The sequence below is a fragment of the Globicephala melas genome, chromosome 1 (genome assembly GCF_963455315.2).
Source record: "Globicephala melas chromosome 1, mGloMel1.2, whole genome shotgun sequence".
NCBI lineage: Eukaryota > Metazoa > Chordata > Mammalia > Artiodactyla > Delphinidae > Globicephala > Globicephala melas.
Window position 1 is genome coordinate 96,992,771 of NC_083314.1, and position 12,845 is coordinate 97,005,615.

Genomic DNA, 12,845 nt, shown 5'->3' on the forward strand with positions numbered 1-12,845 from the left:
GAGGTTCTTTATTTTTTCATATTTTTTTTTCTTCTTTAAAACTACTGACTTTAACACAACACACTTATTGTACTTTCAAAACACCAAAACGTATGAAGGAGATTATTTTTCTCTATTCATCTTCTTTTTCTATTTTGAGGAATAGCTACATGTACCGAACACTCTGGCGTCTCTCTGCCACTTCACTCGCTAGAGGAAGTGGGTAAAGTCTTTTTGATGAGTTTGGAAGGAAATACTGCACACATGTAGCCCGGCTCCTTCTCTTTCTCTTGTCAGTTGATAAAGGTATTCTGCTTTTTTCTTCTAGAGAGGCTCTGCTCCGTCCAGGGGAGCCCTGCTCCAGTTCAGGCTCTTGAGTGTAAACGCTGATCTAATTCTTAGGTTCACTATTAAGAATGACGCTCGTCTGCTGATAAAAACTAGTCTCTTACATTATTAGCTTTTAAATAAAGGTAATCGTTTTGATTTGTATCTTCCTTACATTTTTGTTTGCTTTTTCAGTAAGTTTCACCCCAGGACCTGGGAAGATGGACTCTTATGTAGTGACACCTCTAAGCCTGCACACTGGAAATGTTTCCATATAGTACCTCTAAAATTAAACCTCTATAACATGAAACTGTATTTACACAAAATATTTTCTTTTACTCAGAAAAATTTCTGTGTAGATATTAGTCCTTTTTATTTTTCTTCCCTTTGTTTTTTTTTAACAACAACAAAAAAATGGATACCAATTTCTTCTTTAATTTGGTATCATTAGACTATAAAGCAGAAAATCCTTTATACCAAATAATGCCTTTCCTTCTCAAATGAAAAAAAAATTAAGTTTATTCTCATTGGAGGAGGGTTTTGCTGGATGTAAGTCTCTATTCTAATTTTTTTTAATGTATTAATACTCATTTTGGTACAGGAAAACATTTCGTAGCTAAACTTTCATCTTCTACAAAGCCAGCAATATTACTAAAACCATCCATTTCTTGCAGATTGAGGGCCTTTATAAAATGTTATAGTATGCTTGAGGTGTCACTGGACTGACAGTTAAATCAAGGGATAGTTCTGTTATTTCCATCCCCAGTGATATAAAAATAGTAAGCAGGAAGTAGGTTGTCATTCAAAATCAGTGATTTCAACACATGACAATAGTAGCCTGGAGTGAGGATTGACAGACGTAGGTTTACACAAATCTGAAAGGATTCAAAGATTGGCAGACTTATGTGCAAGTGGACTACAAGTGTTGAATTCAGTTTCATTTAAACTACACAGCTCGGGGCTAGTAGGAGGAGTGAAGCAGACCACAAAATTAATGTAACCTAAAACTTAATAAACTAACTCTGTATTACTATCAGTTTAAGGAATGATAGTTCCTAGAATTTCCCCACGGAAACATTTAAAGGTCTTGCATAGAAAGTGATCTTCTACATAGTCAGAAATGCCATTGCTGGTATTGATATACCAAATCTATTAGGAAAGCCTTGACAGGAAATGTGTTTTTCTGATATTAGTCTCTTTCTACCTATCCAACCTATTTTCCCCTCGTATCCCATAAATCTCCCTCTCCAGCCTCACTAATCAACTAATCTATTTAGTATCACCACACAGTCTCTTTCATTCCTCTGTGCCTCTGTCACTACCTTTCTTCTTGGAATACTCCTCCCTCTTTTCTCCTCCTTACAAATCCTCATCTATATATCAAGCCCTTCCTTTTCCACAAAGCTTTCTCAACCATTTCAGAACAGGCATCATTTTCCTCCTTTGAAGTCAAACAACCTACTACCCATACTTCATTATGCACAGTTACAATATTTTCCTCTATTTTTATTAATGTATCACATAGTTTTCTTTTGCTCTCACAACTAGACTCCTACTTAAACAGGGGTTACATGTTTCAAAGTACCTAAAAGAGTCCTATGCACTTAATAAACATATGTTGGATTGATTGATATGTGCTTTCATTGTAAGCTACAGAATTTATTTAATCTTTACTTGTGGCCCTATAGCTCATGGAAGATAATATACAAAGCTAAGCTGACGTTTCTGATAGAGGCATTCCTACAGATGCTATGACCTAGAACTGAATCAGAAGTACTAAACTCAAGACAGAGAGGTTTTCTGTCAACTGATTTTTACAGGTAAGCACACACAGACTGACCCTGGCAAGAGTTCAAGTTAGAGTTGAATGTTAGTTTCTGCTCCAGTTCCAATGTTCTGTGATTTTCTTTCTTCCTTGAGTTAGATTTTAGGAGAGTATTAGGCTGACAGACCTCAGCACTAAGAATAAGAAACAGGGCTTCCCTGGTGGTGCAGTGGTTGAGAATCTGCCTGCCAATGCAGGGGACACGGGTTTGAGCCCTGGTCTGGGAAGATCCCACATGCCGCGGAGCAACTGAGCCCGTGAGCCACAATTACTGAGCCTGCGCATCTGGAGCCTGTGCTCCGCAGAGAACAAGAGAGGCAGCGATAGTGAGAGGCCCGCGCACCGCGATGAAGAGTGGCCCCCACTTGCCACAACTAGAGAAAGCCCTCGCACAGAAACGAAGATCCAACACAGCCATAAATAAATAAATTTAAAAATAAATATAATAAATAAATAAAGTTAAAAAAAGAATAAGAAACACATCTTTATTGAGGACATGAAGAAATATGCGTTTAGGCAGAAATAATGATTAGTATATTATATACAATTTCTCATTTGATACATCAGACTAAAACAGTAGATATTCCTTTCATTTTACAGGTGAGGAAACTGAGCTTCAAAGAAGTGTTTCCAAAATGTCCATTCATTGAACTGATGCACATATAATCATTTTATAACACATAAGACCTTGAAAAGTATCCCAAAATATCAGTTGTATTTTGCAGATTTGCTATCATAGGGAAATAATACATATTTTACCTTTTATTCTAGTGTAAATCGTGCTCTTTGTACCTAAACCCTTTCAAGACACCCATTTCTACCTAAAAACAAATTATGTGAGTGGCTCCTACCCACACTTTTTTTTCCCCAGAGTCTATGTTTAAGGACAAAAAGAGCAAACAGACTGCACATCTGCATCTGATCTGTTCAATTTCTTGTGAAAGACCTTTAAAGTTCTTTTAATCTATCACTTTCCATTCCGGTTTTTTTTTTTTTTTGAAGTATTGTTTTTATTGGAGCCCTTGAATGATTTCTTCTAAAACTTTATAATTTTCTGCAACAAATTCTAAGCTACATCTGAGGGATCTAGATGTTTTTTCCTTTATCTCTAGACTTATTATTATTTTTTTTAAGAGGCTTGCAGTGGGAAACAAAAGAGAAGAAAAATTAAGTCAATTGAACTAGCCCTGAATAAAGACCCTGAACTTTTTCCATATTTTTCACACTTTCATATTGGAAGGAAGGAAACTGCTTTGATACAGCCATAAGAACAAAATGCAAATGTTCTAAAAACTTTGGTTTAAATACGTGAAGACTTTTCTATCCTTTGCAAAAACCATCTGACTTATCTCTACATACCACAGAAAGTAATCTCTTTAGAGATTTGGTTTATTGAACATAAGTGTCTTTTTGGAAGCTTATATCACATATTGGTTCAGCATCTAGGGGCACTCTATTTGGAAGCTGAATGATAATAAAAAATGATCCTGATCATCATAATATTGAGATTACTCTGCAAAGGCATGAGCTAATGTTCCAATCATTCTGTTATCCGTCATACTCTATGATGGTGTTTGTTGGCTCAGTTTTGAGTTACAAATGGAAGTCTAATCACAAATAATAATTCTTCAACACAAATAGTTACTTTCCCTTCCATGAGAAGAGAAATAACTCAGTATTCATAGGCAGAATTACTTCTGTAGATAAAATGAAACATCTAAAGGAAGAAACTGTTAACAAGTTATTACACATGAGAAAAGGATTAGAAAATACTGTGAACAAAGAAAAAACAGATTTCAAATGTATTATACCCAGACCATGTGGCATCATTTTGCCTGTTTGGGAGTACTTGGTTGACATAATAAGGGTATAGTGTACCAAAGAGTTGACAGCTCTTATGGTTTGAAAATCCTAGAAATGTGATGGGGTTTTGTCAAGGTATTTGACTTCCCCATGATTTTTTTCTAGTTTTATTGAAGAATAATTGACAAATAAAACTTTATATATTTAAAATGTACAATGTGATGATCAGATATAACATTAGCACTATGAAGTGATTGCCAAGAGCAATTTAATTCACACATCCATCACCTCACATAGTTAACTCCCTTTTTTAAAAAAAATTTTTGGTAAGCACTATTAAAATCTATTCTAAACGAATTTCAAGTGTACAATCCCATATTATCAACTATAGTGACCTCACTGTACAGTAGATCCTCATTCACCTTATAACTGAAGGTTTGTACCCTGTGGACTACATCTCTCCATTTGCCCCCCCCCCCGCCCCCAGGCCCTGACAGCTACCATTTCTACTCTCTTTCTATGAGTTCAATTCTAATTTTTTAATGCACCACACATAAGTAATACAATACAAGATTTGTCTTTCTCTGCCTGGCTTATTTCACTCAGCACAATGCCCTTCAAGTTGACAAATAACATTATCTTTATCCATTCACTGCTGATAGACATTTAGGTTGTCTCCATGTTTTGGTTATTGTGAGTAATACTGCACTGAACATGAGGGTGCATATATCAATTCGAGATATTGATTTCATTTCTTTCGAATCTATATGCAGGAGTGGGATTGCTTGGTCATATGGTAGTACTACGTTTAATTTTTTGAGGAACTTCATACTGTTTTCCATAATAGTTGTATCAATTTACATTTCTACCAACAGTATACCTGGGTTACCTTTTTCCACATCTTTGCCAACACTTGTTATCTCTTGTCTTTTCGATAATAGACATCCTAACACGTGTGAGGTGATATCTTGTGGTTTTGATTTGCTAGTTCCCTGATGATGAGTGATGTTGAGCACCTTTTCATGTACCTCTGGCCAGTTGTATGTCTTCTTTGAAAAATGTCCACTCAGTCCTTTGCCTATTTTAAAATTGGGTTATTTGGGTTTTTTCTACTGAGTTGTAAGAGTTCCTTATCTATTTTGAATATTAACTCCTTAACAGATACACCGTGTGCAAATATTTTCTCCCATTCCATAGATTGCCTTGTTTATTTTACTGACTGTTTTATTTGCTATGCAGATACTCTTTAGTTTGACCTTGTCCTCCTTGTTTATTTTTGGGGTTCCTTTGTCTGTGATTTTTGGTGTCATATACATGAAATCACTGCTGAGACCAATATCCTGAAGCGTTTTCCTGTTCTCTTCTAGGAGTTTTATGCTGTCAGGTTCTACATTTAATCTTTCATTTCAAATAAAATTGTTTCAGTGATGTAAGACAGGTGACCAGTTCCATTATTTTGAATGTGGATATCCAGATTTTCCAACACCATTTATTGAAGAGACTATCTTTTCCCCATTGATGGGTATTGGCACCCCTGTCAAACATCTTTTGACCACATATGTGAGGGTTTATTTCTGGGCTCTGTTGCCTAGTTTTGGGCCAATACCATACTATTTTGATTATTGTAGTTTTGAAATTTAGTTTGAAATAAGGAAGTGTGATGCCTCCAGCTTTCTTTGTCGTTCTCAAGATGACTTTGGATATTCAAGCTCTTCGGTGATTCCATATGGGAATTTTAAGATTGAATTTTATTTCTGTGAAAAATGCTATTGGAATATTGACAGGGATTGCACTGTTGATAATAGATCACTTTGGGTGGTATGGACATTTTAACAATATTAATTCTTCCAATCCAAGAACATAGGACATCTTTCCACTGGTTTACGTCTTCTTCAATTTCTTTCCTCAATGTCTTACAGTTTTCAGCATACAGATCTTTCACTCCCTTGGTTAAATTATTCCTAAGTATTTTATTATTTTTGGTGCGGTTGTAAATGGGATTGCTTTTTTACATTCTCTGATAGCTTGTTGTTATTGTACTAATTTTTTCATGTTGATCTTGTCCTCTGTAAATTTACTGAATTTTTTGACTAATTCTAACAGATTTTTGCTGGAGCCTTTAAGAGTTTCCATATATAAAATAATGTCATCTGCAAACAGAGACAAGTTTATTCTTCCTTTCTCATTTGCATGTCTTTTATGTCTTTGTCTTGCCCAATTGTTCTGGCTAGAAGTTCCCATACTATTTTGAATAGAAATGAGGAGAGGTGAGGTTCCTGATATTAAAGGAAAATTTTTCAGCTCTTCACCTTTCAGTATGATGTTGTCCATGGGCTTGTCCTGTACGACTTTTATTATGTTCAGGTACATTCCTTCTATACTTCATTTGTTGACAGAAGAATGTTGAATTTTTTTCAAATACAGGCATATCTCGTTCCTTGTTTTGTTGTGCTTTGCAGATATTGCACTTTTTACAAATTGAAGGTCTGTGGCAACCATGTACAGAGGAAGTTTAAAGCTATCATTTTCCAACAGCATCTGCTCACTTTGTTACTTTGTCATACATTTGGCAATTCTCGCAATATTTCAAACTTTCTCATTATGATTATATTTATTACAGTGATCTGTGATCAGTGATATTAGATGCTATTACTGTAAAACTATTGTGCCTCACTAAAGCCTCAGATGAGAGGCTCTTTTAGCAATAAAGTATTTTTTCAAACAGGCACGTACATTTTGAAAGATATAATGCTATTGTACACTTAACAGATTACACTATAAATATAATTTTCACATGCACTGGTGAAGCCAAAAAAAATCTGTGAATGGTTTTATTAAGATACTCACATTATTATGGTGATCTGGAACTGAACCTACGATATCTCTGAGGTATGTCTATACTTCTTCTGCTTCTATTGAGATCCCAGGACATTTATGACCTGAGAAATCAAGGTAATCAGGAATTGGTGAAATGTGGGAAGAATTAGACTGAGGATGAGGAGAATAACTCTATTCCAAGGCCTTATATTTACTAAGTTTCTACTTCTCAAAAATTGACATGTTTTTCTTTTCTTCTTCTCTTTCATTATGTCACTTTATCTTACAAATAATTATTGAGTTCTTAAATAATATCTGCCAGACCCTGTCCTGCGACTGAGGATTCAATAAAGACCAAAATAGACACTGTCCTATAGATTTATGGTGAGTGGTAAGAATGAAAGTACAGAAAGTCATGACAATAGTAGGGGAATTTGACCTAATCCTGGATAAATGACTTTATAGGAGTGGCCTTTGAACTAAGAATTGAATGATGAATAGCAGTTAATTAGGGAAAGAGGTGAGAAAAGATCCTTCCAAGAAGAAGAGGCAGAATTTCCCAGAGTTGAACTTGAGGAGATAAAAGGAGCTCAGTGAATCTGAGTAACTAAAAGATTAGTATGGCTATAGGAAAAAAAAAAAAAAAAGTTGAAGAGGAGAGTTTGGGAGATGAGGCTTCAGATGCAGAAAAGTCTAATAGCCCTGCTAAGTATTTTGGCCTTTTATTCTAACGTAAGTGGTAATCCATTGACAGGGTTTGGGAAAGGTGGTGGTGCTGGTGGTGGTTTTCTGATTTGAGAAGACCATTCTGGATGCACAGTAGACAATGGAATGATTAGAGGAAGGGCTAAGGTAGATGCTGATGCTGAAGCGAGCCCCGCCATAGTCAACAGAATGTGAAGTTCTATCAGTTTGATATGCTAATAGTAACAATTTCAATAGATGTCCTTGATGTTTTATTCTCCTGGACAAGCTCTTTAACCTCTATACACATATGCTCCCTGTACAAATACTGCTATCCCATCATAGAATCCTTTTCAAATATCCTTTTTGAAGTTTGCAGCCTTAAGTCCATAATGTTCATCTTCCCTTCCCGGATGTACATACCTGATTACCATGGTTACCCTACTCCCCTGCTAACGACCAGGAAATTCTTAAAAGGGTTCTCTGTGTACAATCTTACCTAAAAGAAAGCATGTAATTCTGATGTGTTACAAAACTGCTGTGAGGTGTTCCCAGGCTGTGGCTTGTGTTTGGACTCCCTGCATCCATCCTGCAATGCATTTGTTACAAACAATAAAGTCTGGTTTTAAATTGTGAGTCTGTGGTGTTTTCTTCGTAATAATGTTGGTAAAATAAGAGATTTTAGTCATTTAACAAAAGCATGGCTAGATAGTGGCAGTGGAGAGAAAAAAGAACTCAGTCGAGAAATATTTAGAAGGGAAATTAGGAATGTGATTCTGAATGCATGATGGTCTGAGTGACATATGAGAAGAAGGTTTCAATGATGAGATCAGATTTCTTGCTTGCAGAACTGAATGACTGGTGATGCCAGTCATTGAGTTATGGGACCACTTATAAAGAACAGGAGCCAGCCATACTAAAACCTAGGTTAGGAGCATTCCAAAATAAGTGGGGGTAAACATCCCCAAAAATCTCCAAGGTGAAAAATAACATGGCCCATTCAAGTAAATGAAGAAAGGCCATCATGACTGAGGGTATGGGATTGCCAAGGGAAAGAGCAAAGCTGAGGTTCGAGGGCTAGGTTCATACCAGATAATGTGTAGTATTGTAGGTTATCATGAGGAGTTGAGATTTTAGTCTAAATGCAATAAAAATGTAATAGTGTTAGGCATGGGAGTTTGTAATTTGACTTAAATACTATGAATATTATTTTGTGGTTTGTAGTAAAATCAATTGAGGAAGTAAAACAGTACAAACAGGAGAAAAGTTGTTTTGGAACACAGGCAAGACATAATGATGACCTGGATGAAGAGGTGGAAGAGGATACAAGAAAAAAAGTGCAAGGAATTAAGAGATAGTTTGAAGATAAAAATTCATAGATCATGCTAAGGTTTATATGAAGAAGTAGGGCAAGTTGTTAAGAGAAGGGGGAAAAAAATCAAGGAAATACCTCAGGTATCTTAGTAAGTGGTGAAACAGAGCAGTGGGGAATACCAAAAGGCTTCTTGAAGAAACAAATTGAAGGTCACATTTTGGATATGTTAAGTAGGAGATGTCTGTGAAACAGTGAAGTAGAGATGTGAAGCATCTCCTGTAAATGTGAGGCTGAAGTCCAAGATAAGATCTGCTTTCAAGATGCAGGCCTCCATGCCAAAGTTTGTGTTTTAAATCCATGGAAATGATGGCAAACACTTCAAAGAGAGGATTGAAAAGAAAGAAAATTAGATCCAAATGAGTTCTTAGGTCAAAGGGAAAGTAAGACAATAAAAAAAAAATCTGAAAAAGAGCAATTAGTGAGAGAGAAGGAAAACAAGGAGAGAGTACAATCACAGAGGCCAAAGGAAGAGAGGAAGTGAGAGTGTCTTTCCATATTGAATCCTATTGTGAAGTAGAGCAAGATGAGGATAAAAAAGGTACACTGTATGAGTAACAAATATTTTATGTTGACAAGAGCAGATTAAATAAAGTGATGATGGAAACTGAACAGTAAGGAGAGGAAAAATAACTAGTGTTGAGGATGTTGAGACTGTGGGATGAAAACTCAGCAGTTTGACTAAGTAGGGAAAAACTGAGGGTCACGGATATTTTAGTTGAAAGATTCTAATGTGATATATGTAATCTGAGGGGACTAATCTGTCAGAAAAAGAAAGACTGTTAAATCAGAAGAGAAAGGATAATTTAAGAAATAAAGTCCTCACAAAGGTAAAAATGGAGGGAATGGACTTTGGTAAAATGAAGTGCACTTTGTTCATCATAACAGGAGGATAGAAGAAAATGACAGGGGCAAATATAGATAGATTTGTGGGTGAAAAGAAGAGAGAGCTTCCAAGCTATGGCTTCTATTTTCTTATTCAATCATTAAAATAAAACAACTGAAAATTATAAGAAGACCTAGATGAAAGTGTTAATAAATTCCACATTTACAGTCAAGGTGAAGGAGAATAGCTAGAGGATCAGGAAGAAAACTCAGAGTAAATGGTGTCATGAGAGCCCTACATAAACATCCATTTGTATTAGGGGTTAAGAGAGGAAACCAAAGACATACAATATCATCATGTGAAAGCCATTGGAAAGAGAATGAAAAAAAGAATATAGAGAATGTAGGAGAAGATTCCTGTGAGCTCCAGATAATTAATTATTATAGACTGCATAATTTGTGTGTTTTAGTTTTTAACTTATTAAACATGAAAGGGCCTTTATATTGTAAAAAGCACCCAAGTGTTATGACTTTGTATGGGAATCATCATTAAATCAGCTACCCCTAACTAATTGTTAGAAACACCCTATGTAAGAAATACAGACATATATTAGAGATGCATAGCTGGGCAAATGGTGTTAATGGCAACAAACATGTTTTTCAATATGCTTTTCTGAGTTCTTAGAAATGCCTTTGACAAAAAGGTTAATGAGAATCTTCTAAAACATAAAAAAATGTTGATTGTAATGATATTATAATTATTTAAGTATACATGTTTTTTTATGCCTTTCTGAGTTTTTCAAGTTGGTTACTTATTAGAGCTGATCTAAATGACATTTTATAACAATGTTTTCCTTATTGAGGGAATATTAACCTTTTTAAACATCTTGCATTATATATATATACACACATCTATATATATACATATAAAAAGTCTGTAAGCAATTATTATTTAATAGGATTAAATCTTATTTCTAAAGTGCTACACTAATAGAAGGAAAATAACAATTAGAGCCAACTGAATTCACAGTCAAAATATTGCCTTAAGTACCTACTGCAAACATTTGCAATTGTTTCAATTTCAAAAAGAAACAGAATATTCAATTCAGTTCTGGTATCACAACCAATATTTTTAGTTACTGAACTTTCTACATTAAGATTTAAGAAACTATTTGGAAGATGAATGACCATGAATTGAGGAAACAGACCTTTCCCCCTGCCCCCTCTATCAAATCCTTTGCTTAATTCATTGGCTATAGCAGTAGAGTGTGGCTTTTTTTTCCCTCTTATCTCTTATAACCAAATATCTCTTATACCTGATAAAACACTAGATTAATACATTCACATCTATTTTCCTTAATACATGAAATCCTACTAGAGAGAATATAGTACATGTGGGGAAAAAGATCCATTCATTCAACAAGCATTAACTGAGTGTCTGCCTTTTGCTAAAGCACAAGGATGATATTCAGGATACGATGATGAACAAGACAGACAAGATTTTCTTCTCGAGCAGCTTATATTTTAATGGAAAGGAAAGAAAATACATGAGTAAATAATGATAATAATAAAACAATTTAAGATGGCAGTAAGCACTAGTATGAAATAACAGTGTAATAAAATAGAAAATGACTTCACCATCAGGGTATTTTAGCCTGAATAGTCAGGGAAGGTATCTCGGAGAAAGTGATTTTTAGGTAGAATTTGAAGGATTAGAAGGAGCCCGTTATTTGAAGATAGGAGAAAGAGCAACCTAGATAGAAGAAAGTGCAATAGTAAAAGCCCAGGTAGAAAAAAGCTTAGAATACTCAGTGACACTAAAATAAAATAAAGGCAGTGCATCTAAATAATGTGTGATAAAGGGGAGAGTAAAACGAGATTAGGTCAGAGAGGTAGGCCAGATCATGTAGCACCCTTTGGAACATAATGAAAGAGAAAGCCATTGGGGCTCAAAGAAGGGGAGCTAAGAGATTCTGATTTACTTTAAAAAAAATCATTCTTCCTCTTCTGTGAAGAAACTGGATTACAGGAAGACAACAGTGGAGGCAAGGAGATCAGTTAGGCTTTTTCAGTGGTCTAGGAAAGTAGTAAGTGGCTTGCAGTGCTGCACTGACAGAATACATCTCAGAAGTAGAAAGGCAATAGGTTTATACATAGATTCAATCTGAAGAATGAGGGAAAGAGAAATATTAAAGAAATAGGTATTTGGTGATACCATTTATTAAGATGATGAAAAATGAGGAAGTACTAGCTTCTTGGAGGGGGTACCAAGAGCACTCTATGAATCCTAATGCTCTCCTTTGGTCCTTTCTAGGACCCAAAGTGGGTCCATATTCACCCACTTTATGAATATACTCTGTGTCCTACTTTATGAATATATTCTGTGCCCTATTTTCTTATTCAGTTCAAGCTGCTATAACAAGAATACCATAGACTGGATGGCTTATAATTAAATATTTATTTCTCACATTTCTGGAGTCTGGGAAACCCAAGACCAAAATATCAGAAGATCCAATGTCTGGTGAGAACCCCCTTCCACGTTCACAGATGGCCACCTTCTTCTTGTATCCTCACATGGTGTAGAGTAAAGAAAATCTCAGTCTCTTTCCCTTCTTACAAGAACACTAATCCCATCAGGGGGGCTTCACTCTCATGACTTCACCTTAATGTATTTACTTCTCAAAGGCCCCATAGACTAATACCATTCCATTGGGAGTTGGGGTATCAACATTTGAATTTTTGGTGGGGTGGAACACAAACATGAAGTCCCTAACACCTATCCATTGCAAAACTAAAATTTCTTCATATTTTATGAGGAATTTTATTCCTCCATGACTTTCATGCACTTTATTTAACTTTCTATGGTTCCCTTCCATCACCCCTGAATATCTGGTAACTTTTCTTCCTTTCAGATGCAGTTAAAAAAGCATCTGTATGAAGCTTACCTTGATATTCCCAGAATAGTTAATGACTCCTCTGTAAGACAGTTTTTTAACTTATATGATATTATTAAGTGATATTTGATTTATATTGTAAAAAATAAGTATTTATATGGCCATCGTTCTGGGACAAATCTTCTTAAAGGTAGACTTCATATTTAATATTCCTTGCAAAAAAAATAGTATAATGGCTTATGTGATCAATAAATGGTTACAATATACAGACTCTAAAATCCAGGTATTTTGCAAGACATTGGTGTAGGTTGGGTCATGT

General features: G+C 35.3%; 1 protein-coding gene across 3 annotated transcripts in view; it reads right to left on the bottom strand.

Annotated features, from left to right (window-relative positions):
- RNPC3 (RNA binding region (RNP1, RRM) containing 3) overlaps positions 1 to 12,845 on the bottom strand; it is an 84,019-nt gene that overhangs the window by 9,904 nt on the left and 61,270 nt on the right. For 2 of the 3 annotated variants that reach the window (XR_009564549.1, XR_011377889.1), the window contains exon 18: positions 6,782 to 6,873. The gene's annotated coding sequence lies outside the window, so the exon portion shown is untranslated. Of the gene's footprint in view, positions 1 to 3,114; positions 6,421 to 6,781; positions 6,874 to 12,845 lie in introns of those variants that run through there. The other variant, XR_009564550.1, reaches the window with a different exon arrangement.